At 41.8% G+C, this 26,643-nt stretch overlaps 1 pseudogene; it reads right to left on the reverse strand.

Annotated features, from left to right (window-relative positions):
- Nucleotides 1–17,611: 17,611 nt before the first annotated feature.
- Nucleotides 17,612–22,112, reverse strand: LOC147256086 (uncharacterized; annotated as a pseudogene).
- Between the last annotated feature and the right edge of the window lie 4,531 nt (nt 22,113–26,643).

Below are 26,643 nucleotides of genomic sequence, written 5' to 3' on the forward strand. Positions count from 1 at the left end.
TTTTTAATCCCTGTTGTGTTGGCTGGTTACCGTGGCAGCGAGAGGTCGGATTTGTCTATGCTGAAAGCTGAGAGCCTTCCTCTGTCTGTCAGGAAAGCCTCAGTTTCCGTGATGAATCACCTGTAGACACAATGCCAGGGCCCTGACCCAACGGGGCTCCCATCTTAAAACCGAATTAACTTAATTCCATTAATCTAAAAAAAAAAACACTAAAACCTCTATCTGCTTAGTTAAGGGGCCTCGGTTAAACGTGACAGGAATGATTCAGCTCCCAACAACCAGGAGAATTGTTAGTTAGTCATCAACTGTTTGACACTCATGACCGGCCACCGGTGCGTCTGAAACATCCTGAGTCGTAGCTGGCACTCAGCCCTGCTCCTCATGCATGTTTGTGACACTGGAAATGAGAGGAGGTCAGAAAAAAAGTTTGGTCACTATGATGAACTCAGTTTTGGACTTTTCACTTAGACAGAGGTTTAATCAAAGAGGTAAATGTCACAGGGAGAGGGACACGTGCAGCGTCCCTTCCAGCCTGTGGTCTCCATGTCAAGATATTTTTTTACTAAGAGCGCAGGATACTGAGGGAATCATGAGCAGAGTCTTCCTCAGTCCTCAGTTTGGATGATGCCAGGACTCTTTATAAGATGAACCTAGAGCTGGACAATTCAAAAAACATTGAGATTGACATTGAGGAAGTGGAGTATGAGAAGAAGTTACTTGGGGAGCTCCGTTGAGTTTGGTAGAGAGAAATCCCCCGGTGTTTCCTGACTGGCACCTTTATGAGCAACAGCAGTTTTCTGTGGAGGGAATAATTGACATTTACCACTCAGCGGTACTGCACGTAGCCGGTGAGACGGATCACAGCCTGGCTCCCGTAGATGACGTCCCGGACTGCGTTTCCCCTACTTGCATGATTATGTTTATGTGGGAAGTGGGGTGATGCACATGGATGTGTTATTGTTAGCGAGACAAATGACATTTTTATTGACGTGTAAGACGTATTCCACGCCACCCGTTTGCTTTACTGACGTTTGCTTTAAGACGACTGTCTGATCAGTTCGTGTTTTAACGACCGACAGTGATATTCAAAAGTCTGCTAATTGACAAACTGACACAGCTTTCAGTGAAAGTATAATAATAATAATAATAATAATAATAATAATAATAATACTCATGACGGCTGCTGCAGCCAAAGCAGGGAAGCTTTTGTCTGACTAACATCTTTACATGTATCTTAAAAGTCTAATTAATAAATAAGTGGACTTTTTTAAACATAAAGTCAATTTACTGACTATGGTCCTTTTTGAAAGAATTGTGTAGCCTTCAGTTCACCTCCACATTTTTCTGCTTTCTTCTCTTGAGGACCAATATTGGACTTTTGAGGTAACAAATGTACCTCCGAAAGAACATTCTTCAAAAGTTGACGTTCAGGAGATCTGCTCTTGACTCACACCTCCATTTTTTTGAGGGAGGAATGATCAGTATTTTGCATAGTTTACCAAAGAAAAGATGATGAAACAGATGATCAAACTGGTATCACTTATGTTCCGACAATGCTAAATTAAGTTTGTTGAGAGCCATCACAGATTTGATGTCAAATTAAATTACGTCGTCTCTGGGAAGATTCATGTCAGTGCCTCTTATTCCTGTTTGCTCAACGTTCAGCTCCAGCTAGGTTTGTTATCATTCTTTCATTATTCATTTCCATACAATCCATAATTCATGTTTTGGTGAAGTGCCTCTATATGCATATAGCGAAGAGTCCGCAGAGGTTTTCAAGCTGCAGTCTGACACACACACACACACACACACACACACACACACACACACACACACACACACACACCCTTGTACTTACATCTTTATGAGGACTTTCATTGACGTAATATATTCCCTAACCCTAAACCATCTCAACTGACTGCCTGACCCTAACCTTGACCCTAAACCTAACCTGAACCTGATTCTAACCTCGACCCTAAAACCAAGTCTTGACCTTCAAACGGCCCTTTGAACCTGCTGAAATGTCCTCACTCTGTCGGTTAAATACGTATTCTAGTCCTCAATATGTAGCAAGTACAAGCACACACACACACACACACACACACACACACAATGCATCATCATTCCCACATTGTTAGCCATGAGTGGTGTGAGTGGGGAGGAAAAGGGGAAAGGTGGGTTTGGGGGTGACGAGTGAGCTGATCTACTGGTGAATCATCAGCGATCAGACAATGTCAGCAATATAAAGTTAATGCTTCAACATTTTAGAAAATGTTTTTTGCCAGTACCTTTTACCTCTCATATTTGTTGAACAGAAGTCCTTAGCTAGTTAGCTTAGCATAGAAGCAGGAGGAAACGCTCGGCCCAATGCAGAGACAATGCACATAAAGGCATTAGCTCTCTTGAGCTCATCAATAATGGTCATTTTTGTGTATGTGTGTTTACAATAATATGTGACAATGTCAGCCACCCACTGCACACTGTCACCACCAGCCAGAGAAGCCTGTTCAGCCAGAGAAGCCCTCCCCAAGTGCAGGACCAACAGACTGAAGAACTCCTTCATCCCCCGAGCCATTAAACTGTTAAACTCCTCACTGGAGGGGGGGGGGGGGGGGCCTACAGAAGGACTGTAGGAGAGGGCTGAGCACCAATAACCTGCCCCGATAACAACCGGACACTCGTGCAATATAAGAGACTGCATATTATTATTATTATTATTATTATTATTATATTATATCATCATCACTGTTATTACTGCTGCTATTATTACTTTCATGATATTATATTATTATCATTATATCATAATTATTATTGTTATAATAATAATAATAAAATAATTATTATTCCTGTTACTCAGGAATCACATTCAGGTACACACAGGCACACGCATATATATATATATATATATATATATATATATATATATATATATATATATATATATATATAGTCTTTGTTTTCTTTTCTATTTTTCTATACAGTTTTATTTATGTCTTTTCTTTTTACCTTTATGGTAACAGTGCTGTCACTGTGTACGAGATTGCAATTTCCCTGGTGGAACGTCCAAAAGGGATTAATAAAGTAATCTGTCTGTCTGTCTGTCCGTCCGTCTGTCCGTTTAACTTACCCGAAAAACAAATGTAAAAATGACAAGTTAAAGTTTAACAGTTTTGTGGATCGTTGGCAGGGAGCAGAGAATTCCTGTAGTCTCAGGCTGCGTCCAGGTGAACGATTCCTTTTTCTATAGACACAATAATATACTCAAATTGTCACACTGACATTTTGGACATTTAATCATCTTCATTTGTGTTTTCATCATCTGCTGTAGCATCATGAAAAAAATACATTTTCACATACATTTTCACGATAAGCGGTATAGATGGACAAACATAAATATAAACGGATGGATGAGCACAACAAGCCGACCAACGGCTGGATAACAAACATGTGGATTATACCGGAGATGCACTTGGATGATGCGTTGAGGCAGTTTTGCTGTTGTAAGCTTCAAGCTGAATATACGTCACTGGCTCTTTCTGCATTCTGGATTCACAAAGAAGTGATGCAGAAATGGAAGAATTCATATTTTTGGGCTCAAGATCGCTACTTGCGAGAACTTGAAGGGTTAATCACACTTTTGGGTTAAATATCACTTCATTGAAAGTACTGGACACTTATTTAACTAAATTGGACTTAAAACGTGTGTATGTTGCAGAGAGGGAGTGTTCACAGCTGTCGGTAATTAGCTGTGACCATATTTGCACACATAGTTATGAACTTGGACTTTGAATTTCATACCTTAAGTCTCTAATGTCATGAACTCCGTAGATTAAGTCTTAAAATGATCCTTTTTTTTGTCACCTTTTTTCAGCTCCAGTTTCATATTGAAATGATTTAACTGTCTTTTTCCCCACCTTTTTTATCAAGTCTCACACCTGTGTGTCGTCTGCTAATCAGTCCTCCTCAGTCCCAGCTCTGCTCCCAGTGGCTCTCATCCAATCAGCTCCTTCCCTGCCCTCGCGTTCTCACGCCTGTTTCTCGTTGTGTCATTAGTAGAGTTTGTATTTCAGTTCCTCATTTCATGTGTCGAATGTAGTTCCCCCCATGTTTCATGTGGCCTGTCTTGTGACTTCCTTGTACCTTGCTGATTGTTTTATGCAAATAAGTCTCCATTTCTATAAACCTGCTCGCTGGCTGCCTCTGTTTATCTGTATTTGGTTCCACCGTAACAAACCTGACATTTGCAGCTCTTGTCCCCGGTTCAAAATCATCAAAATCTGCACTTACGATGGGAACTGTTAGCCTGGAACAGGCTTATGCTGTCTTTTGCCACCTGCAGCATCTGAGTAGAGAAGGTATTAATCACAGTGGACCGACAAATTTCACGTGTCCTTTTTTTGTTGTTGGCTATTTGGCCAACGCATTGATACGGGTTTACCATCCTCCACTTAGCAGCCATTTTTATTAAAAATATCAATGTTTCCACAAGTGCTGTTTGCTAATGATTGCTGTATGGCTGCTGTCCCTACCTAACTGAAAATATAAATTGGATAAGATTTTTTTTTTTTCAGGTGGAGGGTGTTTGGAGAACGTGTGGATGACAGAGTGGGGAGATTAGGATTTATCTCCTCCCATGAGCCGGAGCAGAGGTTTGGGTTGGAGGTTTTCCCTCCCCTGGGCTCTGACCCAAAGTCCGCGGTTAAAGACCCAAGCGCTGTATTATACGTCTGTGGTTAAGCTCCATAATGAGTGCGTGGGTGGGGGTCTGTTGGACTGGGACCCCCAAAGGCTGTTAGGGTGTGTGTGTGTGTGTGTGTGTGTGTGTGTGTGTGTGTGTGTGTGTGTGTGACCAAAGACACAAGAGACCCCAGAGTTCAGCACGAGTGACAAGCGTGTGTTATAACAACAGTGGTCTCAGTGATGGAGGTGGATGCATCACAAAAGATCCCGGCACATGCGGGCCTGACCTACGACCCTGAGTGTCTAGTCGCACCCATCCGCTCCCTCCCTGCCTCCATCCTGCCTGCCTTTCTTCCTCCACCTCTCATCCACCTCCGCCATGTCTTTTCCTCCCTGGGGATCATCCATCGCTCAGATGGAGGTGTGGAGCAGCAGCTGCTTGGAGGAGTTGTTGAAGCGACAGAGGAGGGAGGCATTAGAAATGAGGAAAATTGATCTTATTTATGAGTTTTCCATAACCTTTGGCACAGATTTGTGTTGTCAGACGTCTTTGACTTCAACAGTCTCTTGAGAAAATGACTTACAAATTTATGACCGCTGTGCACTCCTAGTGTGCTTTGATAACACGTGTCACATCAGAGAGTGACATCGCATAGTCCATCCATTACTTTTACCACCATTGGCAGAAAAAATAATAAACGGTAAAACCTTTGACAATGTCTGCCTTTATGCGAAAGGCAACAGCTGGATCCCTTAGAGTCCTAGGACAGAAAGCTAACTTTCACCAGGCTGCTTTGTTGTATCGCTTAATGCAAACGTCAGTCAATATCGGTGACAAGCGCCTTCCAGGTTTCCATTTTTTACATGTCATTATCGGTCCTTCTAAAAAAATCAGGATTTCCCAACAGCATAAATGAATGAAAAAACAGCCAAATTCCATGGAATATGCAGGGGTTTGCATACTTTCAAAGCATAGCCACGATTCACCCTTGGTTGGTTGCTAGGTAACCTCGCGAAGAAATAATCAACAGTCTCAAAATGTAACTCAAGTACATGAACACTACTTGACTACTCTATATTAGAATTGCAAACCTTGACCACAGGGTCATCACTGCAACATGTAAAGGTAACACTGCAATAAACCAACTACACGATGGCATACAACTGTTAATGGGCATTTTCCCATTAATATAAACCCAAAGTTTTGCACAAAATCACAAATATTGCAAGATCGAGCAATTTCACTGCAAAAAATCCCACACATTTTGTCACAAAATCGAGCATTTTTGGCCAAAACAAGAAACCTGCATCTGGACAGAGTGAAATCTGCAGAATGAAAGAGCGTTCAGCTGATCGTTTCATAAGACATGTCTGCACAAAGAATTCAAGAAAATACTTTCCTGCGCCATTATTTGCCTCTCAGTGTTTTTTTTATTCTTTCTCTTCGATGATGTCATCATCTTTCCCCTCTTCTCTTTGTGCCTGGTGACTTGCGCTTGACACCCTTCGGGTTTTGGTGATGTCCCAGAGGGAACCTGCTGCCAGGCGGTGATAAATCACCATCTGTCGCAAATGTGTGATCACCTGACCTGAAATGATCAACCTCGACCTTTAGCCCTCCACCCCCTCGCATGGCCTGTTCGCCCACTGACACAATCACACCAGTTACAAAATCTGAAGACAGCCAAAGAAGTAAAGATGTCGGTCTGCAGGACAGAATTTTTCTCCCAAAAGTTGGCATGATCCTTTTAAAGTGATCACTGCGATTTCTTATCACTTAAATATTTAATTTTCTTACAGGCTGCAGTTTAATTTGGTATTAAAGTGTACAATCATCACGGGGCTCATCACCCCACAACACAACACTATTATACCAGCCAGAACTGGCGATGTTATCATCTCAGTCACTGAATTGTCCTTCCAGTTCAGTTCTCTGCTGGCCAGAAAACAAATCTGTCTCAAAATGCACGCGAATCAAAGGTTTTCATCAGCGAACGCTTTGGTCAGTTTAGGTCCAACAGTGTCTTTCTTTATTCGTCTTGAAACGTTCATTTTGAACATGGATGCAGGATCATTACATCTGGAGTTTTATCAGGGCATCTTTTCTCACTTTTTTTTCACATATCTTCAGATCAGGACATCATGCGGTCAAACAGTGAAAGTGGAAGAGAAAGTCCCAGATATGTATTTTGCTTTATATTGATCTCATGTCATTTCATTTTATTTCAGAACAGAGTTATAAACAGTAAAATAGTGAGTTGGTACATGTGATATTTTGTAACCAATCACATGAGAATCAATGTATTGCTGGATTATATTTTTAATTTCAATTTTTTTTTAATTTCCCTCTCTGGTGTTGATACCTTGTCATAGTGGAGAGGCCAAACTAAATCCAGCACTCAAACCTCCAGGTTGGGAGTTGGACATGGAGCTGATATCTTATTATGGAAACTTCTGCTAATATTTTGTACTTTAAAGTGGGAAAAATGATCAATCAGTTAACAGCGAATTATGACATCAGACCATGTAGCATGTAGCGCCCTCTAATGGTCAAAAATATTAGCAATGCGACAACTTACTCACTTTAAGTACTAGAAATGAGCCGAGAGATTTCGGCTCTTGAACCCAATCAAGTGATGTCTCTGTACGTTGCTGATCTGCAGACTTCCCATCATTTACTGAGACTGATGAATGGAAGAAAGAAGCAGCTTTAAAATGATTGCACATAGCCATCATATGAAGTCACTATGAAAATGTTGTTGAGATAATGAGATCATTGGAGCCCCCCCCCCCCCCCCCTCGCCGTCGGCTTGTTTTTTTTAGACTCGAGATATTTTAGACGTTGCGGTATCTCACAGTCTGGCAATATATAGGAGGGGGGTGGGGACTGTTTTTGTTGTGATCTCAACAAAAAGACACGTGACAAGAATTCAATAGGGACAAAATTGGTTTGAGGTTTTCTGTCAGTGGTCTGGATGTGAATACTACATTCAGTTGTAATCACACAAAGTGTAAATAGGAAGCACGTGGGCATGTTCACAGGGCTCTTTGGCGGTTGTTGCCGCAAGTGAGAAGAAACTTTTTGGACTTTCTTATGAGCTCACTGAAGAGCTGAATGCAGTTATTTAGCAACTGCCCTTTTTTTGTGAGTGTGTGTGTGCACGTGTGTGTATTTGTCAGTTTTTCCATTTTTCTCAAATTCCAGTGTGTGGCGGTAACACAGCCCTACACTACCATTACAAAACCCAGAAGAAGGCTGTGGTCGGCTTTGCTGGAAGTCTTGTCTGCTGCCGTAATCGCTCTGTCCACAGCTCACGTTTTAACCGGAGCGCCAAAGCAAACCAGACGCATTCTGCTGATCCAGACTGGGAATGATCCTGTCTCTCGAACTCTTTATCCCTCAGCTGCAGGATTCCATCACTTTCACCGCTTTTTTGGCTCTCTGGTTTTGTTTTTGCCCCACAGTTTATGCATTTTTAGTTTTTAAAAATTTTTTTTTTTGCATAAATCTGAAGTGGATTTGCACCATTAAAACGTGGAAGTTCCATAGCTATTTACAAAAAACAACGATACGAATAATCAATGCATCCATCCAGCCGGAGCATTCGCTGCATGGCTCTGGTTATGGTCTGGGCAAGAGAAAACATCCCCCGCCCTCCTCCACCATCAACCATGAATCATCTCTTTAGGCAATGGCCAATATTTTGTGGCTTCCAGTGTTGCTTGTAGATCCAGAGCCAAGACTGCCCTATTACCACTTGCAAGTTGAGATGCAAGATGAAGCTTACAGAAAATCAGCTATCATCATATCAAGTTACAACATATGAATGCAAAGCCCTTTTTTTTTTTTTTTTTAAACGTAGATTTTCATCAGAAAATAGATGCTGGTTTGCCAGATTGTAACCCATGCAGGTAAAACATGCTCGAACATGAGAGGAAATTATTACTCAAGACTACAAAAACAAAAACCAGGCTTCATATGCAGATATGTCTTTATAGAGGTTTGGATTTTAGGAAATATTGCGGTTTGGTTGACATGGTTACAGGATGAAAAAAAAAAAACAGAAAAAGAAATGAACAGTAGTCTCCTGTTCCTCACTCAGGTGAGTCATAGCAAACAACCAATGAACAGAGGTCTCATTCAAACCCACCGTTTGTATCTCTACTCATGCTAAGGTTGGTTGACCTTTTAATGTGAAATTAAAGATCAGTGACGTTGTACCTGGCAATATGAAATTAAAAGAAAAAACAACCAACTAACCAAACAAACAGCTTCTTCCTGCAGCAAAATCATGATAGCATGCACGCTACCCTCCTCACCTCCTGCCTGCCATACGTACCCTTTGTAGCCATTTTCTATTTAAGCAAGTTTGTTGGTAACTTTATTGCTACTGTTATGTTAAGAATATTAAGAGGTCTTCGAGTGACACATGACCAAAAATCGCTTTTTTTCCCTGATATTCTTCCTGAATGTCAATATATCTGTGGCTTACATGAGCATTTATGCTTAAGGGGACTTTTTAATTTTACCTATATATTGTCACGACTTGAGCTTGGACTTGAACCCAAACGCACGACTCCCAGGCAAGGTGCAAGACGGACAAAGTTCTATAAAGTACAAATTAAAACCATTCTTATGAGGGCAAAAGCCTAAATTAGAAAAACTCAAAATCACTCTACAGAGGAAAACCTGATTGGACAAAGTAACAAAGAAAACTCAAAGTTAGATAAGGAAAAGGAGCATGACGAGACAAAGTATCAACAAAAATACAAACTTGGACAAGGTATGGAACGAGGCATGGAAAGGTGCAGGACATGAAGGACAAGACAAACTAGCACCAAACAAAGGGAAACGCAGACTACATGTCCACATGAGGTGATAGGAAACAGGTGGACACAATCATGGCGGGGAAGACACCAGGGGGAAGGGGAAGTTACCAGAAGCAAGAGGAGAGTGAAAATTCAAAATAAAAGAGGAAGCCACAAGACAAAATAGACACAAGGCAAACAAAGAATACCGCTACATGAGTATGTATGTGTGTGTATATATATATATATATATATATATACACACATCCATTTTCTTGCGCTTATTCCTATTAAGGGATCCGGAGGAGGCTGGAGCCTATCCCAGCAGCTACAGGTGAGAGGCAGGGTTCACCCTGGACAGGTCACCAGTCCATCACAGGGCCAACACATAGAGACAGACAACCATTCACACTCACAGTCACACCTACAGTCAATTTAGAGTATCAATCAGCCTCGTCCCCTCTTGATGTCTTTGGACTGTGGGAGGAAGCTGGAGTACCAGAGAGAACCCTCACAGGAACAGGGAGAACATGGAGACTCCACACAGACAGATCCTGTGCTGGAGCTGGGACTCAAACTCTTAACCTTCTTGCTGTGAGGCAACAGTGCTGACCACTGCACCACCGTGCTAAAGGTGTGTATCACTTCTTTGCAGGGGTGAAAGTGAGCCGGAAAGGTTCCGGTAAAATATTCACGTCCGGAACGGAGTTCCGTTAAAAAAAAGGAGGAGAAGGGAGCTGTCAAAATCCCATATTAAATAAAGAAAACGATGTCTGAAGGCGGTTTCACTCTGAACGCGGCAAATGCGACGCACTGCGCGGGGTGGGGCGCAAGCACGTGCAGCGCTACCGAGTTGCTGGGCTTGGTTTGCGCTCATGTGATGTCACAGTGCGCCCACATACACAAGGAATGGACTTCCCCGGCGCAGCCTGCACCTTGCGCGTTCAGTGTGAAACCGCCTTGACACGGAGTCGTGCCCATGAGCGCATCTCAGTATGCGAGGCGTTTCTGGTTGGCTGACAGATGCACACGTGGGTCACATTACCAGCATTGTTAGTTTTGATTGGTTAAAACCACACCTGTTCTGCTTTCACGGAACGAAAAAAAGAGAGAAAACAAAACAGAGGGCAAAATCAAATTAGAAATTGTTCTTGAAATTTTCCACGTTTTGTGTTGTGTCCCTCACTGTAAAGTGTAAACTGATATTTTTTTCTAAATAAATCATTGAGTGATATTGATGATCTGTTTTTTCATGTCTGCCTGTTCCCTGTTGTTAGCACTGTAGTGGGCAACCACTGTCAAAAGCAGTTTTCAAAGCATTTCCAGGGGTGGCGCGGGAAGGGTGGGGCTATGGGGGCTGCAGTTGTGTGGGGAATAGACACCTGAAAACTGGAATAAAAATCACCCAAAACCATTTAAAACCGCAAAACTTCGGTGGCGGCGCGTGCCCTTTGGGCGTGCGTTTTTTTGGTTTTTTTAACGTACAGTTCCGGCAAGACTTTTAAGCCACTTTCACCCCTGCTTTTTTGTGACTTCAGAGTGCAAAAAAGAGACAGCCAGGTATTTAGCTTGAAGCTAACGGCGACCCGTAGCCTCTAACTAAAACCCGTTTGTAAACCCTCGGGTCCATCATCCAGAGTAATCAGCATCTCCTCGCCACAGCCATATGCTCAATAAATCCCAAACACTTTGATTTGCGCTATAAACAAACTAAAACCAGTGGTTCAACGGTTGCTGAGCGTGGCCAGCTGGCACATTCAGTCGCAACCTACTTCGCTCATGCTATTGTTTGTTGCTCAGTGGATTACATGGATAAAGAAGATGTGGATTACACCGGATGATGCTCTTGAGAGTTTATAAACGGACGTTTTAGGACACTTTTGTCGTTTGTAGTCGGTGGCTCTTGGGCGCCGTTGGCTCCAAGCTAAATATACATATACCTGGGTTATTCTGTAGTGGCAAAGAAGTGAGACAGCAGGGAAATGTAAATGCTTGTAAAGTTAAAAATACACAATTTTTGGTGAATTACACTTTAATAACTGCTCATCTGAACAGTAACTGCACAACACTATCCAAGAAACATGGGATTGAAAAAGTGCGATTACATAAATTCCAGTAAGAACCCAATGAAAGCATCCTATGTTATTTTTATTTCCTGATTTCCTGAAAAAAAAAAAAAAAAAGTTCCATGAATCGTTCTGAGAAGGAAACTGAGTGACGACCTGTATCCATGTGGCATTCATTCCAGCAGCAGCCTCGCCACTTCTGAATGGCAGGAAACCAGACAAACCAGCAAGCAGTCCAATAGTATAAACAATACAAGCACACATACAGTCAAGGTATGAAGGGAACCTATTGTTGTTTTAATAGAAGCTGATTGGGTAATGTACCACTTAAATTTGTCATAGACCACATTTAGCTGTTCCTGCTTATCGGAGACGTTCATGAATTTTAGATAGATTTTTTTCGAGGTGTTAATGTAATGCTGCTGTTACGCCTGACTGTCAGTATGAAAGGACAGAGATGGAACAGCAGGCACAGAACATTCTGGACTCAATCCAGGGTTATGGCAAGTTATGCTCTTGATTGATATGTGCTAATTCATGGCTGATCATGGGTTCTTGTCCGTGTTTCCAGACATTTTTTAAAACCTTGCTTCAGAGAGGGGGATGTGTTTGCGCTGCGGCCGGCGGAGGTAACCGCAGCTGTTCTGATAAATGATATGGTTGACACCAGAAGCGCTGTGGCGTGTTTCAGATGTAGGCTCGGCGCGCCGTTTCACAAGGACTGAGTCTATTTTTGTTAGACGGCGTGCTGCACAGAGCTAATTGAGCCAGACATGAAGTCCTCACATGGATGAGATAGTGAATCAAGTCAATTTTCCAAATTAAACACCGTGTACAACCTCCCGACTCCAAAACAGACGGAGTAGGACACAATATGACCACCTACTCTTACTGCATGTAATACAAACATATAAAACCAAGAGACAATGACCAAATGACCAGAGCAGGTTGCCTGCAAAACATGCGGCAGCTGGAACAGCTGCAATGAAACTGCAGCTGTAACTGCAGCTGTATGGAGGACGGATGAGATAGGCATCGTAGCTGTAGCGCAGGTTTGCCAAGAGTAAATGTAGGGTTTAGAATGTTCTGGTTTAGAATGAGGACTCTGCTATCAATTTGTGCTAAGCTAGCATATTTTGACATGGCAAAATATAAATAAAAGGTAGTCACAACAATAAGTCAGTATTAAATGGACAGCTACTTTCCATTTCCACCGACTCAGCTTGTAACCTCCATTTTCTATACCGCTTTTCTGTTGGGGGGCTGGTCTATCCCAGCTGACACTGGGCAAGAAGCGGGGGTCACTCTGGATGGGTCGCCAGACCGTCGCAGGGCCATCAGGAGCAGTCAGGGGTTCAGTATCTTGCTCAAGCATATTTGGACATGATCACTGGGGGAAGTTAGGATCGAACCAGCGACCCTTCAGTTGCTAGACGGCCACACTACCTCTGAACCATGCCACCCCTTGCTAACACAACCAAGCCAGCTGGGTAGCTAGATAGCATGTAGTAGCTCTTTTTCATTTTCATTTTACACATGTATTGAAAAGGTTGATAGCACGCTTCCGCAACTGTATACAGTTTAAAAGGGTTCAGTTTTGTTATTAGGTTAGGGCTTTTATAAAGATTATTAGGGAAGATAAAAAGAAAATAAAGCTTATTATTACTAAATCTCAGTTTTACCTAGGGGGAGCATATTTTGATTGCCCAAAAACCAGGGCACTCAGCCCCGAAATGAGATACTATAATGATATTCAAAAAGATGCCTCGTAATTTCAATAAGTTTAAAGCACGCCTCCTCTGTATGGATAGAAAATTGTTAAGTTAAAAAAAAAAAAACGTCCAGGAAAAAAGGACATGTCCTGGGAAAACAGGACGTTTGAGCTACGTTACGCACACATTCCAGATAATGTATACGATGTGCTGCTACAGATAGATGGAAACCCTCTGCAACTTAAATAAAATCTAAGTCAGTCCAAATAAAATTCACCGAACTGCTAGAACAACAAGATTTAACTATCATCATTGTCTTATGTTTTATTTTTAATACAGTTCTAACTAAGGAATTGCTTAAGGACGCCATCAACCACGGTTCGCCTCTCATGTGCATTTATGTTCCTGCTCAACGCGAGTGTTTCCTGGTCTGCCTTCATTCAGTTTTACTGTATATTACAGCAGCCCGTGATGACGTGGGGTCTTCCCAGAGCCCCTGAATGATTTCCTCCCCTCTGAAGTCCAGCGGTTCAAACGAGGGTCAGAGTCTGAGCCGTCGTAGGCTTCTTGCTCCTTAACTGGAAGTGATTGTTAGAACAATGGACAAGCACAGGTGAAGCCTAATGGAGATGATGTCTGTGATATTTGTTGTTACATAAGAGGGTGTTTGGGAATGTAATTAGCAGGTCGAGAAGCCAGAACATCTACAGATAAGGAAAAAAGCTCAGAGATGTTTGAGTTTATAAATACTTGACCTTCCAGAGTTTGTGTTTTTTGAGGTTTTGATGCTCGGGGCTCAGGTAACAGATTAAAGACAAGAAAGTTATGTAACTGGAGAAATGATGATGTACCAGCCTCAACGGTGCTCATGTTCGAAGGAAGTACGCAGCCCTGCTCCAGACTGACTAAAGGAACAATCACACACACAGGAACAATGTTGTTTCTGAAGCTCCAATTTTAGCACAATGTGTATGAAACGGAAATATTTTTGTATCTCATTTGTATTCGTGTGTGTGTGTGTGTCTGTGTTTCAATGCATCTAATTACTGTTATAAAGCAGCCAGTCATTGCCAGGCACACAACAACAGAGGAGCCACAATCCAGACTGAGTGCATGTAACAATTCCAAAGGTTAAATCAGGAAATGGAAGTTGGGTAGAAAGATAATCCCTCGGTTCAGACGCAGGTATCAAGTTCAGGCAGGCACTGACAGGCAAGGGTCAAAGCACTGAACAGAAAGACTGGTAGTTTACCGTTAGTTTCACATAAAATGAATAAACTACTTTCACATGAGCACATTTTTGAAATGAAAACTCCATCACAAAGAGCAGCCGTACTAATGTGATTGTGCCTCTCGTGCAGCTCTTGGCTGCACTTTGATGTGCGGTAAGTATACTTCATTGCATCACTCTCACTCTTATCAACATTTATTCAGACATTTAAGCTCTGCTATTCAGCTCAGAGGAGGAGGAATAGCACTTGTGTTTCAGAGGAGAGGGGAACAATTATTGTTCTCATGGGAACGGAGTGGTAAGTGTTGCATCCTCCTCTGCACGCATGTGGAGAAAGAAGGAAAAACACTGCGCTCTCCTCAAAGCTGAGGTCATCCTGAATTAGTTAATTAAAGCAGGTTGCTGCCAAAACATTAGATCATCCCGCAGCTTGTTTTGTCATTAGCTGAACCCAGGCCCCTCGGCTGGCCCCCTCCTGTGGAGGAGGGGAACATGAGGGAGGCATCATGCCTTCATTTTGGAGGAGCTGCACTGGAGCCGTTACCTCTCATCACTCAGCTGAAACTAGAAAAGCATGATGTGTTTTATCATAGACTGAAGAACGTTGGAGAATGAGTTATTTCTTGTGAGAAGGTAATTTCCTGTCAGTGTTTGACGTATAGATGTGTTGAATAATGTAAATTAATTTGACCAAAAGGACCCACAGGCTTAAAAAAAAACAGCCCCCCCCCCCCCCCCACAAATTCACAGGAATTGCAGTTATTTACATCTTAATTCAGTTGGTATTTGTGTTTAAATTTGGAGCATTTCTTTGCATTTGGGGAAAATAAGGCTTTTATATTATCTCTCATTGTGTAAAGCTCAGTAGGTTTTTTGGGTTGTTTTTTTTTGCAAGATCTGGGTGCCATCATAATTTCTGATATTTTGCGCACCCCACCAGCAAATACATCAAAAATCAAGGCATATTTTTAAGTACATTTCTTAATCACCTTAGCTGACGTACTTACTACCTAATTACCTTAATATATTTCCATCGTTATAAGCAAACGCGACATCTTCCTTTCTTCGTTTCTCGTTCTTCTTTAACTTGTTCTTCTTTCCTTCTGTCTTTCATTGCCAACACAACAGGAGGAACCTCAACTCTTCCAAAGAAGCAATCATTTGAGGGGGATTTTATACACCTTAAGTAAATAAAGGACGTAGACTGCAACGTTTTTCACCAATGTGATTTTAGCCCCAGTTAGGACTGTGTGGTTGGAGTTCACCTGCACCGACAGAGGGAAACGCTTTCAATTTCTCATGTACCCAAAGATGCACAGAACACGTCTTTCATGCATCTTGTGTGAATTTTAAACACAACTTCTTCATTTGGCTGTGATGAAAGAAAACTCTGGTCACATGTGAGAAATATCTTTTTTAAAAATGAAATTTGACTCCTGAAGCCAGATCATCATCTTTCCTCTCACCTTTCATCATAATGTTAGCATAACGTAAGTTTAGCTGGAAGGAAATGAAAAGAAAGCAGGGTTTTTCTTGATGGGGGGTTATGCCACAATTTGGCTTGCATACCCAAACTACTCACTTCATACGATATTTCAACCCCGACATAAAATATACTTTTCCCTTAAGTTCTCATAAATTACTATCTTGAGCTCACAAAGACGTTTTTTGCTGCTACGTTACTTTTTTTTGTGATTCCAGAATGCAAAAAGAGCCGGCCACGTACAGTATTTGTAGCTTGAAGCTAATGATGACTGGTCGTTAAACTGCCCAAGAAATGTTAATGAATAAATTCATTAATAATCCATATCTTCTTCATCCAATAGTATGTTCAACAATCCACAAACATTTCTGACTGTCGCTAAACTCTAGCATGTTCAAGGCAGCCTTGTGGTTTGTTTCAAGCTCAAATAGTGTGTTGTTAGTTGTCGGCCATCATTAGCATCAAGCTAAATGTACATGACTGGCTCCTTCCCCATTCAGTAGCTACAGGGAAGTGGTACAGGAGGATAAAAATGTCCTTGTGAGTTCTAGCCTCCTATTTTTGAGTACTTGAAAAGCAGAATATAATTTTAAGACGAAGGTTTACTTTAATTTCTTTTGACACCTTTCGACAACCTGTTACGATATTGTTCTTTCCGCTCACAATCAGCGATTTATATTATTTCTTTTGATTGTCTTTCACAGAGTGATTCAGGCAAATTTTCATTTCAAATCCATCCTGTTTTTAACTCTAAAATCTCAGAGAATCCTCAAGTTCCTCTGTAATTTGGGGATACTGGGAAATAAGGCCTGTATAAGCTGAATTTCCCAGAAGAATGTGAAGAGATGAGAAGTTTCATCAGTGTGCCTGTTTCGTAAAATAAAGGAAGTCCACTTGTTCTACAGAGGATATGAGAGCAGTCTGGTCTAAAGGTCACTCTCTGGCTGTGAAAGATTTTCTGCTGTTGAGGAGAGCAGTTCCTTTCTGTCTTTCAGGGGAGGAAGTTAAAGTGTTGTTCCACTGGATAGAACTTCCTGTATTTGCTTGGTTAGCTTCTCTAAATCAGCAAAAGTCAGCATCAATACCATCATCTTTGAGTTACAAACTAGACTGAGTGATGAAAATACTGAACACTGTAGGAAAGGGCTCTTAGTCCTCGGGTTTTTGGACACACTGAACACTTTTCCATCCTCAGTAAAAGATGTGGACAGGTTAATGTACTTCTTTACAGTACAACTCGAGAATTCTTTATACCGGGTTGTTCGATTTCAGATGTAAAATATGTAACGCTGGCATATGCGTGTTTTGCTGCACATATGAGATCAGCTTGAAAACAAAAACAGAACTGGGAATGTGGCATATGGTGAGGAAAATTAACGTTTCATAAAATAATATTCTAATAAATGTGATATTCTTTTGATTAAACAAACCACTGGCCTTTAATTGATGGTTTCAAATGATCTCAGTGGACACATGAGGTCACTTGTTACATCTGAATTGTGACTTGAAAGCAATATCTCGCCCGCAACAGAAATGAACATGTTTTTAAAGTAACAGAATTGAAGAAGAAATATCACTCGGCGTTTGTATGCCCGGCGGTGATCCTTCACCTTTTGACCACCAAAATGTCCTAAGGGTAACCTTGAGTAACAGCGGGTGACACAAGAAATGTCCTCAAAACCGTCCTGAGATCTCACATTTCATGTGAGGTGAATTTGACCTTCGACCCTCCAATTTTTTTTTTCAGTTCATCCTTGAGTCCCAGTGGGTGTTTGTGGCTAATTAGAAGAAATTCCCCCAAGGCGTTCTAGAGGTATCGCTTCATGTATGCAGCGAAGGACGGACAACTGTTGTGGAGGCAGAAAATCGTCTTTGATTCAATGAATTCAACAAACGATCATCCAAGCGACGTCGACCTTGGTATTGTTGCAGCCTTGAGAAATTTAACAGTCAGAAGAGGAAGTTTAAGTAATTTCCTATGGAGCCCATTTTTGAGCAGAGCTTACTAAACCATTCAAAATTCAATGAAAGCGACTATTTTATAAGTGGAAATGACGAGTATGGAGGAAAACGGGAGGCAGTGAAATCAAAAATATGATGGTAAATGGACTCAATTTATAAAGTGTTTTTCTACCTTAGCGGCACTCAAAGCGCTTTACAGTGTCTTTTCATTCACACACACACACACACACACTGATGGTGGAGGCTGCCATGCAAGGCGCCAACCTACTCATCAGGAGCAATTATGGGTTCAGTATCTTGCTCAAGGACACTTTGACATGGTCGCCGGGGTCGAGGATCGAACCAGCGACCCTTCGGTTGCTAGACGGCCACTCTACCCCTGAGCCATGCCGCCATGAACTACTTTCCAGGAAATCAACAAACGAGAGGTCAAAAAAAAAAAAAAACTAAGCAAAATGAAATCCACCTCAGATTATCTGCTATTCATGCAATAGTAGTGATACTTGCTAGTTTGCCACTATCTAAAGTAGTACTCTTGTCGTACTTGTGCGCTTACTTCTCTCACCTCTAAGTACAGTGCGAGAGCAAAGAAAAACAAACACAATATACTGATTCGATAATTAGCTCAAACTCACCACCGGTTTAACTCCCGTGAGAATGCTGCTCACTTTGAGCATCTGTAACAAAACTACCACTTTGTAATTTCCACTCATAATCATTCCCAGTCCAGGAATGTGCATCCTCCAGCCTAGAAGAGTCAGTGGGCTTGTCAGTGTGGGGTCTTTTTTATGAGCGTAAGCGTTCATCATGAGATAAACAAAAACAGCAGCTGGCTCACACTGGCAGGAACTGACATTAGTTTTTATGTTGTAATGGAAAAAGCACATTATTTTAAATTTACAGTGTGTGTCAGAGTGCAGGAAGGACCTACTGTTATCTGGACTGGACTACTGTTATCCACATCTGTCTTTTGAGGTATCTGCAGAGTTTAGACAAGGGGAACTATCCAATGGGAGGAAGAGCATGGTTAGCGATATCTGGAAAGAGGCTTATGGGGGTTTTAGCTGAAGACGGAGACTCGCCACAACCCACTAGTGTCCTGTCCTTTCGCTACTCCTGTTGGAGAAATTCCACGAAGTGAACACTCTCTCTACGGTGTGTTTTTGGTTTTGTATTAAAGTATTAACTAAATAAATGTCCACAGGTATAAAAAAAAAACTTAATATGTTCTACTCTCAAGTGCCTCGTCCGGTATAATCCACATCTTTATCTAGCCGTATACTCAGTAATCCACAAACAGCCCAAAAAATGTAGCCGGGCGCTGGTGTCTAGTTCATGAAGAACAGTTGTTTCTACTGCTTTACCTTTTTGTAATTCCAGAATGCAAGAAGAGCCAGTCACATATATTGAGCTTGTACCTAATGGAGATAGATGGTTAACAATGAAAACATGAATTCACCAACTCTCAAGCACGTCGTCGAGTAGAATCCACGTCTTCTTTTTCCAGCTGTAGGCTCAGTAATCCGCTGACACTTTGATTTAAGCTAAAAACTATAGTTGTTCATGGCAGCGCTAAGCTGGAAGTGTGTCTAATAATGTTAGTGTTGTTAGCCATCAGTCGCAATTAGCTTCAAGCTAAATATACATGTCTGGCTCATTCGACATAATGTGAGGTCTCGAAGGGTAAAATACACTTTTTTTTGGTGAAGTATCACTTTTAGATTGATCTTGTGTAAAGACAGAGCTAAACTGAGCAGATTGTACTGTTGCTGCTTTGAATAGCCAATGAAATCCTAGTGCTGCAGAATTTTTTGATGACAGCGATGAAATGGACTACTATTTTTAAAGGCTCTAGTATAGGATATACCTGTATTACCACTCAACCCCCAGAGATTAATAATTTTGTGACAGATGCGTATTCATCCTTTCAGTGTTTGTACTTTATCATAGATGTTGTAAGTAAAGTAAATCACCATGTCTGATGTTCGGTTCACCGGGGTTGCTTTCTCAGAGTTTGTCTTTGTTCTCTGTCTGCTTATCCTCTTGTTTATTGTCAGTATTTAGGATCTAGCGGTGGTGTTGCCTGAGCTGGCCTGGGAAAAAATGAGGGAACCCTTTCTAATTAGGGACTATGGTAGATGTTGTGGTGGTAATATTACAGTTGGTGCCGAACATAGCTGCAAAACAGATGGAGACGCTGGAACATTTAACCTCGACTGTTACATCAGCCTGCTGTGGTGACATGTTTAATAGCATATCTAACCACTGTGGCTAATGCTGCTGATGTGCTTTTTTTTCTCTCAGCTCATCCAGAATGTTGACATGACAGCAAGCTTGTGAGCCTCCAGAGAAGATCATATTTTCCTACCAAACCTGCATGTCATCCATCACAATGATTGGCCAGCACGTAATAGTGTGGCCAAGGCTAGATCACGCTCTACTAGCTGTGGTCTACGATACCGCTGCCAACATCATTGTTGCAGAAAAACTTCGGAAAATGTTTTTCAAATCAAATTTTTTGCACAGCATAAACAGGCGATTCTATGATTTAGAACATTTAATTCATGATTTTCAATAGAAAACTTTGGAGCCTTGGGAGAGCCAGAGATAGAGAAATATATATACATTTTGAGGCCGCGACTTACAACTCTTTCTCTTAATTTAGTTATTTTGAGGCCATCTAATATAACTTGTTCTATCAGTTTAGTTATATGTTAAAAAACATCTCCCTCTCACCCTTGCAGAGTGGTTCTGTGTCATCCTCTAGCTCGGGTCTTCTACCAGAGGCCTGGGGGCTCAAGGGTTCGCAGTATCTTAGCTGTTCCTGGAATCTGCTGGAGCCATTCTCCCAGTTTGGGGGTCACCGCCCCGAGTGCTCCTACTACCAGGGGGATGACATCAGCCTTGATTTTCCCCTTCCGTTCTAGCTGTTCTTTTAACCCCTGGTACTTCTCAACCTTCTCGTGTTCCTTCTACCTGATGTTAGCATCAGCTGGTATCGCCACATCTATCACCACTGCCTTTCTCTGCTGTTTGTCCACCACCACCTTGTCCGGTTAGTTCGCCAGTAGCTGTTTGTCAGTCTGGAAGCTGAAGTCCCACAGCACCCTAGCACTCTTGCTCTTGACCACTTTTGGTGGTATGTCCCATTGGGATTTTGGTACATCTAGTCCATACTGGGTACAGATGTTTCCGTTCACTATCCCGGCCAATTGGTTGTGCCTCTCCATGTACACTTTTGAAGCTAGCATCTTACACCCCGCTCATATGTGTTGGACTGTCTCAGGAGCATCCTTACACAGCCTGCACCTTGGGTCTGATCTGGTGTGATAGACCTGGGCCTCTATGGCTCTTGTGCTTAGTGCTTGGGGTTGTGCTGCCATGATGAGTGCCTCTGCGCTGTCTTTCAGTCCAGCATGTTACAGCCATTGGTAAGTCTTCTTGATATCAACCGCTTCCTCAATCTGGCAGTTCTACATGCTGTGTAAGGGCTTGTCTGTCCACGTCCACCTCTCCCTCCTCACTCACATCGGGTTTCAGCTGTCTGAGGCAATCACTGAACAGCTCATCCTGAGGGGCCATCTTCTTGATGTACACTTGGATTTCCAATGTTTCATCCTAGACAGTGGCTCTGATTCGCAATAGTCCTCATCCTCACTCTTTCCACTTAGCGTACAGCCTCAGGATGCCCTTTGTGCATAGTGAGGAGCTTTCTGGTTTTGATACCTGTGGCTTCTATCTCCTCCTTTGGCCAGCTTATGATCCAAGCAGGGTATCTGGTGACCGGCAGTGTTGATGGCTCAGACCTTGTTCTTACCACTCAGCTGACTTCTCAGTACTTGTCTTACTCTCTGGAGGTATTTGGTAGTGGTTGATTTTGTTACCGCCCCCTCGTGGTTTCCATTTGCCTGTGGAATCCCAAGGTATTTGTAACTGCTCTTGATGTCACCTATATTCCCTTCTGCTAGATCGACCCCTTCAGTACTAACCTCTCCTTGATACCATCCCCACACGTTTGTCCGATCCGAATGACATCCCTATGCCATTGCTGTAGATCCTGGTGGTTTGGATCAGTGACTCAATTTCTCACTCATTCCTGGTGTACAGCTTGATGTCATCCACGTAGAGCAGGTGGCTGATTGTTGCCCCACTTCGGAATCTGTATCCATAACCACTCTTTGTGATGATCCGACTGAGGGGGTTCAGGCCTATGCAGAGGAGGGGTGGTGACAGTGCATCTCTGAATCTCCTTGATATATGCTGCACTTGATGATAAAATAAAATGGGCTTTATATACATATATATCATATATATCCCTCTCTGTGCCTGCACTTTTTCCTCTCTACATGGCCAGTTAAGGAGTCTGTAGAACACAATGAGTGCATTGTATTTTGGTTGAAACAAGTTAGGACTTGTTAAAAAATATGGAATAATTAACACAGATGCAGTGTGTTTTGGTTGCAGGTGCTGTGGGAGGAATCCCACATGGTTGCTGGCAGAATTAATATCAGTCATCAAATCCCAGAGACTGACTCAGACACAGCGTGACTTCAGTTCTCACTTCATGTTTGACTGCTGTCAAAGTTTCTGAGTGCGCTGCTGCTCTGCCTGCTTCTGTCTCCACACCTCTCTGTTTACCCATCTGCCTGTAGTTGTCTGTCTCTACCTATATTAGGCCCTTTATCTCAGCGCTGATGTAGCTTTGTGTGCAGTTTATCTCCACTGCCATGTGATGATGAGGTCATATTAGGGTTGCCATGGTTTTTCAGACCAGGCGAAGTAATCTGCTCCACTTGGCCAGAGTAGGCAACACAACCACACACACATGGAGCCATAGATACAGTCTGGCATTATGCAACGCTAATCCTTGTGCTCATTTGACAAGAGTCCTCTACCCCTTTCACACCAGACCAAAGCCCAATAACGTCTGGCTTTGGTTTTCTGTGGGAAAGGGCACACTTAGTATCCATTCCTGGTGCATTTAACGGCTCCAGCTCAGATGTGATGGAAACATGACACCTGGGAGAACTTGCAGATTTTTGGCACACTTAAATGCAGAAATACTATCAACCTTGTTGCCTGTACACAAATACCTATAACGCAGCTGCTAGCATTAGGCTGGGTATTAGCAGTGACCCTTACAAAACATGGCAAAACAATTGATAGTAGGGGCTAGAATATCAATACAGTATAGTGAAAAAAAAAATTGTGATATAATGCTACATTTATTATGTTGCACAACCCTAGTCAGTGTAGCACTATTAAACTAGAGACATGGTGCTACATATTGGCTACATATGGCAAAAGCGCAAGCTAGTTACAGTTTAGGCCAGCTGGGGGTCAGCTGTAAGAACACAAAGTATATTCAGTGTCTAAATTAAAGTACTTGATGGGAGCATGACCATTTTAAGCATTACATTTTATTATTATCATTTTAACATTATTGATACATGAAATTTATTGTAATTATTCTTAAGTTTTAGCAGGTTAAGGTGGAGTAACGTGTTGAGCATCTTAATCTGTTCATAGATTTTTAACTGGTCAGATGTATTGTATATCAAATCATGATCATCACAGTAACTGTTAACTGTGCATATTAATTTCCAGTTGTGCAGTAACAAGTATAATCCTGCTGTACCCAACACACGTGTTCAAGAATGCAATATAAATTTTACTGGCCAGGTCAACTATCAGATGACTTCAACATTTATCTTGATCTCAGTGTCATTAGTTTGAAATGGTTCACTTTGTGTCTTTGTCAGCTCCACAGTCAGGTTAAGTCCTCTTTGGCCCAAATATCCTAGACAGTAAGGTCATGTGTTGTTAGTTCCTTGCAGTCATTGGTTGCTTCCAGTTCGTGCGAGTCTCCCTGTAAGGAATGAGGTCAGTGTGACTCCTTGTCCCAGCAAGTTGTGTCTCTCTCTTGCTGCTGAACTCTGGGGGCCAATGTTGCAGGAATAACACGCACGCATACTACTCATCTCATGTGAGAGAGTGTGAAACTGCAGTTTGATGGTAATGGCTGTGTAAAAGAAGTTATAGAAGAACAACCCCTGGATCATTTTGATGTTACCTCTGCCATGGAGACCATGGTTCGATGGTTTCTGTTAGTCTGTCTGCCTTGGTGGCAACCCCTCTAAGCGGCGAGGTATAGATTGAGCCAAGGAAGTATCCACAGGCATGGCACCACCTGATGGCAACAGGAAATGATTTATTTTGTTTTGTTCTGACGTACTCACTCTTCTCAGTCGACTAGATCCATCATAAAATCACCCTCTGAACTTTGTGAAGTGCCACTGAGTTTCTCTTAAACTGCGTCACAGTAGTGAGGTGAACAACTGTGATATTTTGCTGATGGACTAACAGGACTCCACATGATCAACTCTTAGATGCAGGGGGTAAGCCTGATCGCCCCTCTGATTTATCAAAATGACACTGTGTTGTCTTCACATGTCGTACCAGAATTATAATAATAATAATACAGACTGTCCTCTAGTGCTGGTGGAAGTAGGAAGTAATATATACACCACAGTAGGGTATGAGAAGAAGTCAAATATTCTGTTTTTAGAAAATAGTGCAACTGTAAATTGTTCTTCAAAGTCAGACTATTACTTTTACCATGACTTCCCTATATATGCGCTGCAATTGGCCCCTAATTGGCCTGGTGTTGTGTGCATGCTCCCTGCAAAATAAAGTGAAAACAACGCATTTCTGGAAAAACTGTAGACTCTCTCAGCTTCTGGTGCTTTCAGTTTTTCCTTAATTGTCTTTAAATTGGTTTAGGATAGTTTACCGAAATAAAAGCCTTCAGTCATTATCCATTCAGCCTCATGCCAATGGAAGGGTAAGGTTTTTTTTAGTTTCCAAAACTCTGCTGGAGTACATGCCCAAATAACTAAAATGATTAGTGACCAATTTTTAAACATTAAATAAAACAACATCATAAATCATAAAATGCCTTTATGCTGCATGTTCAAATAAGTCAAGTGTCCTGATGCCTTGATGTGCCCAGTAGGAGATATTGCACCGCCTTTTCCTGAAACCCCAAAATAGTTTTGAGGACTAAACCAACTTCAATTGACCTTCTATTAGCCTGAGGGTGAATAGATGATGATTATGGACTTCATTTTTGGCAAAATGTCCCTTTAAGACCATTGTTTGAAAATCACACGATTTGCAAGCTGGTTAACTTGTTTTGGTGTGTTAATGGGGGGGGGGGGGGGGGTAATGGACAACAACTCAGTAAATAAATTCATTGTACCCTACTGATACAATGACAGTAATCCAGTTAAATTATATAACTGAGCTGAGCTATAGCTTCGCTACAATTGGGACACCAGGAGTGTGTTTATAAATATTAGCAGTTTATGCAGACTGCAGACACAGGCTGAGTCATTCATCTTTAATGGGACTGAGGCTGGGAACCAGACAGTTAAGGCTGAATCAACAATGACAAGCACAATTTCTGGTTTGATGAGTTTATCTATGTGTGTTTTCATGAATCCCTACACACTCTTGCTGTGTGCAGAGCGTGTGTGTCTGTTTGATTGTTAAGGCAGTTTGGCAGGCTTTCCCTCTGCCCCGCCCTTCCAAGACAAATGACAAATTGATTTACCAAACTTCTGGTCATCACTCCCTCTATGCCACAGGCTGTTTTGAGGGAGCTATTAGGCAACATGTCTCTGTTTAAACCATTATTTACGTTATTTACACTCCACACAGGCCCGCTGATCTACTGACTACATCGTGCAAGCAGATCTGAATGTGTCTGTGTGTGTTGGATCCCTGTTGCTGTGTCACTTTAGGGTCACCATGATAATTCTATCTTTATATTGACACCAACTGTCTGCAGAGCTACACGTGAGGGTGTCACATTTCCGTCAAACTGGGATTAAAGGTCAAGCTGTGGTTACCGCGTGTGCGATCAGTCTGTCATTTAGTGACTTAAGGTGATATTCAAGTCACTGAATGGCTCAGGTTCTTATAAATAGGTGTCATGAACTCACGGAGGTTTGTTTTTATTGCCCTCCTGTATTTGTGACTCCAGAATACACTTAGTCACTATTAGCTTCAAGCTAAACATACTCTAATGAGTATTGACAGTTAAAGCAACAAAACAACAGCAAAAATTCATGTCTAATTCATCTGAAGAAGCCACTCCAGAAATTATTCTTAGAAACATTTTTAGCTGTTGCTCTGATGTTGATACTTGATACTAGCACACCTATCACTGGCTACATTTACACCATATTGTACACCATATTCCTGGATTAATCAAGTGTCATGACATACAAGTTCTGTAAACACCTGCAGTAACCTGATTAAGATCACATTCCGGTTACTAAAACCTGAATAAGACACCCAGCATACGCCTGTTTTAACCGGGATACTGTCACATACACACCAAAATTGCAAAATGCCCCCAATAAAATTAGGCTACTATTACTTGACGTCAGTGCATGTTCAATTCTCTCTCTCTCTCTCTCTCTTTCGCCATTGTTTAGGAAATGTTCATAACAACAAGTGTTTTTGCGAAATTATGAAAGTACTGAGATAACAATACAGTATAAAGTGAAAGCAAATATTTTGAAAGCTTTGGCAGGGACGGTAATTGTGTCGCTCGCGCTGATAACAGTGGTATATTTACATGTTGTCATAACGACCCAATGTTAGAGCGTTTACTTACTTTTTTCTGCCTCT

This window comes from Aulostomus chinensis, chromosome 9 (genome assembly GCF_037954235.1).
Source record: "Aulostomus chinensis isolate RoL2024-O1b breed Wild chromosome 9, RoL_Achi_v1.0, whole genome shotgun sequence".
NCBI lineage: Eukaryota > Metazoa > Chordata > Actinopteri > Syngnathiformes > Aulostomidae > Aulostomus > Aulostomus chinensis.